Raw genomic sequence first — 6000 nt, 5'->3', positions numbered from 1 at the left:
GCACGGCCAGAAGTATTGATTGGCTGTTAGCCCTGAGTCATTGGGGTATGGATTTTCAAGTCTCGGGTTTGAGGTCCGGCTAGGGGAAGGGTGATTTTCCACTGGCCTTTTACCCTGCAAGAAGAAATTTTCAGAGGCAATGACAATATTATGGCTTGAATGTAGTGATGCTTCAAGTATATGAACCTACCTCTGATCTGAGAATTTTCATTAAAAAAATGCATCCATTAGTATATGAGCTGTAATGAAATCAAGCATTTAACAGAGCATTAAAAGTTTAATTTGTCAGATTTAATCATCAAAAAACATTAAACAGCAGATATACTTTCATCCTGAAAAAATAACTTTCTCATAAACTATACACTTCCATCTTTTGGAGGAGGTAAATTTTGATGAGGACAAAGTATTAATAGAGAGTTGTGGTTGTCTAAGGGGGAAAACTCACAAAGTGGCAATGGTGTGCTGTCATTGTCAAAACAAATGACAAGGATGGAGAACTTTCATAAACTAACTGTGTTGACCTTCTCTCTGAAACTCTGGACTAGAAATGATTTCTTCACTTCTCAGTTGCATGCTCTCAGTTTCTACTTTTGTTTATCAAGTTGTATATAAGAGATACAACATCACTCAGTTATATCCTCATTGTATACACTATGAGGGCCACAAACACACAGTCCTCCTGCCTCAAATATCTGAGTTCTAGTATCATTTGTAAGTGCCACTGTGTCCACTGACTGCATATAATCCTGAACATTTTATTAAGAACATCTTTCTTCTTGTTGGTCTGATTTTTTTTTTCTGAGCTTTTGTTCATCTATAGTTGCCAGATAAGTAGAACTGAAAACATATTAGAAAAGGTCATCTTTTTATAGATTTCAGGATGGGTATTCAAATGCCAGGGATACTGTGATCACAGAGACAAAAAGCACAAACCATAGAAAGATGCTCTTTAGAAGATCTTATGCAAGTCCAACCAGCAGCTGACTGAGACAGATGCCGGTACTTACACCCAACCAATGGACTGAAGTCAGGGATTCCTATGGTTGAATTAAGGGAAGGATGAAAGAAGCAGAAGAGGAGGGTGACCCTATAAGAAGACCAGCAGTCTCAACTTGCCTGGACCTTTGGGAATTCCAAGAAAGTAATTCACCAACCAGGCAGCATACAGAAGCTGGTTGGAGGACCCAGGCAGATGTAAAGCAGAGTACTGGCCTCAGTAGAAGATGCGCTGAATCCTCGGGAGACTTGAGACTCCAGGAAGGGGTAAGGCCTGGTGGTGGGTGAGCATCCTCTCAGAACAGGGTGGAAGGGGAATGCGATGAAACACTGTGGGAGGGGGGAATGGGAGGGAGGCAACAGCTGGATTGTAAATAAAGAACTTTAAGAAAATTAAAAAAACCTTTATCTAAAAATAATGTCTCAGGCATGCCATGTGATAGGACTAACATATATAAAACACAGGAGGCAAGAGATTATTGATATAGGAAATGATTTAATGTTTATGTATTCAGAAAATTTTTGTTTGATGATGAACATACATTTAATCAATATTTATGTCAGAGAAATGATGTTGAAGAGGATTGAAACACTAGGTACTTCTAAAAAGGAAGTTGTAGCTACAAAGTCTATTACTAAGATGAAAGAGAATATATAGTAGGTGGGTGATGGGAAAGAAAGAAGTAATCATGTTTCTGGTTTATATGTTTTGGTTCTTGTGAAATTTTGGTTCATGTGTATTTTCTATTTCTTTTGGGATACTTAAAGCAGTTTGTAGTTTCGTAATAAATTTCTGTGTTTTCTAGGACGTAGGGGAAGGTAGAAGTAATTGTGTGCATATGCAGACAATGCATATGTATGTATGTGTGTACGAATTGTCATAAGTTTAAATGATTTGGGTAGATGAGAAATGTGTTCAAAGTATATTATATACACTGTGTAAAATTTTCCTCATGTAACCTTGTATAAAAATAAAAAGATAATTGAATAAATAGTTTTTATTCCTGTTTTCTCTGTTTTCATAATAAGTTCACACTGATTTCTAAAATTCTTTTAATGCACAGGGATGTCTGGGAACTTTGCAGGATACCGTTCATAAGAGCATCCTCTTCTGTCAAAATAGTGCAATGCAGTGCCTTAATAGGACTTAGGGAAAAGTGAGTGTGTGCTTTGTGCAGTGTGTTTGTTTGTGTGTGTGTGTGTGTGTGTGTGCATCTGTGTTTGTATGTATGTCTGTGTGTTCACATGAGGGTGTGTGTTTGTGTGTGATTGTGTCTGATACTCTCCTACCACCCTTCCACTGAAGAGATTTGAAATGTGCTTCTTTCCATTTGACTCTCTTCTGCCTTGCAAGCGTTGTCCTCCGCAGGCCAAGTCTGATCATTCAGAGAACATTCTTAGGTTTTTTTTTTTCCTTCTTTCCTTTGGCTTGATCTGCCCTGACTTTTATTGATTTTCATTGGCGTGTTCTTACTTTGTTTCTCACTTTCATGTATTCTTTGAGCCTAGACAAATGTCTATTATAAAGCAAATACTCAGTAAGCATTTGCTGAATTAATTATTCTCAAATCTGTTCTTGAGATAGTTTTACTTATACATATTTTATTTTGATTAAAGAATATGTATTACATATAGCTCAGATATGAACAAATAGGTAAAGTATACTTAGTAAAATATTAGAATTTTTTAGTGATAGATTATGCTGATAAAGAGGGGATAAATGTCTGTGGAGACAGAAATATTCATCGGTGTGATATACCCATTACATGTTATATGCATTTAGTGTATTGTACATAGTTGTATGTAAAATGTATCAATTACTTTTTAAAACAATAAATACTGTGGAGTGATCAGCAACAAGTAGGAAACCTATATCATCTTCCTTTCCAAGGCTCAGGGATCATCATAAAGAGGGTAGGAAGACTGTAAGAGCCAGAGGTTAGAAGGGCTGCTGTGAGGCAGCATCTCCTAGACCAGACAGGACCTCTACACTCATGAACTCAAAGCACCTGTGGCTGCCTGCACATTTTCTAGCCAGTCAGCAATCTATGTGGGGGAGGTGCTCCCAAGGTCTCTTTCTTTAAACAGTTGATAGCTTCTGGGACTTCCTTAAGTAGGTGGCCTTTGGAGGGTTGACAGCTCTCCAGTGTTTGAACAGCTCAAGCTGGACTCACTTGGTTATATTTCAAAAGGAAAAATGACACAAAGTAGAGCATAGAGAATTGTTGAAAATGTGAGAAGAACTGAGGAACTGAATATGATCAAAATATGTTACATGCATTTCTCAAAAAATTAATCGAATTATTTTAATTACCTGAACACAGCTGTTTCTAGATATTTCATTCTGCTTATCTTTATATCTGATTTTAAACCAGTACTATGCTGACTTAATTGATATTGCTTTTATTATTTATGTTTAAATTAAGAAACATGACAAGTTTACCATTATCTTCCTTGTATTTGAGAACTTTTGAAATTCCATACAAACCATAGGAATTGCTTTACATTTATAGACCTGATTGAGAATGATGGATATATTAATATTAGGTCCACTCAGTAAACAGCAAAAGTGAAATCAGACATGTGTGATCAAATTGAAGAAAAGGAAACAACAAATTATACAGAATAAGTAGTTGTAGTGGGAAATAATCTCACATTATTTTGGTTAAGGGATTAAGGGCCAAGATCCATTAGGAATTCATATACTTAATAACAAAAATAAATTATTTTAAAAGTGGCCTGAGGCTTTATAAGAAATGTCTGAAAAGCAGACTTCTATATGGTTAATAATTACATGAAAAAAAAAACAAAACGCCATCAACCAACAAAGAAATGTAAATCAAATTCACAAGTAAGATGTTGAGGTTTGGTCTGTTGCTATGTATTGTAATGCTAAATACTGACCCAAGTTGCCTCCAGGGACAAGGAGATTCTCACATAGACCCAAGTGATGTTACTCAATTTTGTCTCCCAAGTTATTCCTGATTGGTGAGTAAAGATGGCTATAGCCTATAGCTTGGCAGAAGAAAAATAGACTAATTTTTGTCACTGGGCTTGCAATCTGAGGCAGGACCACAAAGTAGGAAAGAAGGAAGAAGATGGAGATAGGAGAAGATGCCATGGGCTAGATGAGTCATGAAAACATGGCCAATTGAATAGAGTGGGGTTATTGATGGGGAAGTAGGTTTTAGTAGCATATAGGGTAGACATCTGCCCAGCTCTAGTGCTATTTAAGGCTTATTATAAATATAAACAATTCTAAACAAGGAAGTCAAAGATCTATATGGCAAGAACTTCAAGTCTCTGAAGAAAGAAATTGAGGAAGATATCAGAAGATAAAAAGATCTCCCCTGCTTATGGATTAGCAGGATTAATATAGTAAAAATGGCCACTCACCAGAAGCAATAAACAGTTAAATGCAATTTCCATCAAAATTTCAGCACAATTCTTTACAAACCTTGAAAGAGTGATTCTCAACTTCATATACATAACAACAACAAAACCAACAAAGACTCATGATAGCTAATACACACCTATACAGTAAAAGAACTTCTGGAGGTATCGCCATCCAGGCTTTCAAGTCATACTACAGAGCAGTAGTAATAAACACTGCATGGTGTTGGCATAAAAACAGATAGGTTAATAAATGAATTAGAATAAAATTCTCAGAAATAAACCCACATACCTATGGATACTTGATATTTGACAAAGAATCCAAAAACTATTATATTTGAAAAGCAAAAGCATCATCAACAAATGGTGCTGGTCTATGTGGCTGTCTGCATGTAGAAGAATGCAAATAGACCCATATCTATCACCCTGGACAAAACTCAAGTAGAAGCTGATAAAATATCTCAACATAAAACTGGACATTAAATCTAATAAAAGAGAAAGACAGAAACTTCCTCAAGATCATTGGCACAAGAGATAGATTGCTGAACAGAACACCAAAAGCTCAGCTACTAAGGTCAACAGTCAGTCAATAAATGGGACCTGAAAAGCATTTGCAAGGCTAAGGACAACATCAACCAAACAAAACAACAGCCTACAGAATGGGAAAAGATCTAACTCTACATCTGACAGAGAACTAATATTCAAACTATATAATGAATTCAAGAAATTCATCTACAAACCAAGTAATCCAATGAAAAAATAGGGTACAGAGCTAAATAGGGAATTCCCAACAAAGAAATCTATAATGTCTAAGAAACACTTAAAGAATTGTGCAGAGTCCCTAGTCAACAGGGAAATGCAAATCAAGAAAACTCCCAGCAAAAATGTCTCCTGATAAGCTTCATTCAACAGCTGATGAAAACAGATGCAGAGACCCATAGCTAAACATCAGGCAGAGCTTCAGAATCTTGTGGAAAAGAAGGTGTAGAATTGAGTAAGACAGAGGGATCAAGGGCACCACAAAAGGACCTACAGTCAAGTAACCTGGGCCCATGGGAACTCACAGGCAAAAAGCATACAGGGGCTGAGCTCTTTCTCTTAGAAGGGGAGGGAGTAATTGGGGGAGAAGTTTGCAGTGTTGGGACTGTGAGAAAAGGGGGCCTGTGATAAGAATGCCATGTAAATAAAAATAATGGAAAAAGAAATGGTAAATGGTATTCACTCTCAGTTGATTGTTAAACATTATACACATGTATCAAATTAACGACTACCCATAACTATCTACAGTTAATGTATTGTTTTATAATGTATTGTTTTGAACTTAAAACTGTTGAAAAAATTTAAAATTGCAAGCCTTTTTGTTCAAGCATAAATTCATACAGACATGCAGTAACTTCTTAAACAAATGCCATACAAATTAATAAAAGAATATTCTTTTATAATAGTGAAAAATAGCTCTTTGGGGAAAATATTTTCTTAACCAAATAAAATGCATTGACAATATATTGATTTTTTTTTTTTTGGTTTTGGTTTCGGTTTGGTTTTTATAGACAGGGTTTCTCTGTATCCTCCTTGCTGTCCTAGAACTCACTCTGTAGACCAGGGTGCCCT

The sequence above is a fragment of the Mus caroli genome, unplaced genomic scaffold, assembly GCF_978045245.1.
Source record: "Mus caroli unplaced genomic scaffold, Mus_caroli_1 scaffold_7, whole genome shotgun sequence".
NCBI lineage: Eukaryota > Metazoa > Chordata > Mammalia > Rodentia > Muridae > Mus > Mus caroli.
This window is presented reverse-complemented; position numbering follows the sequence as displayed.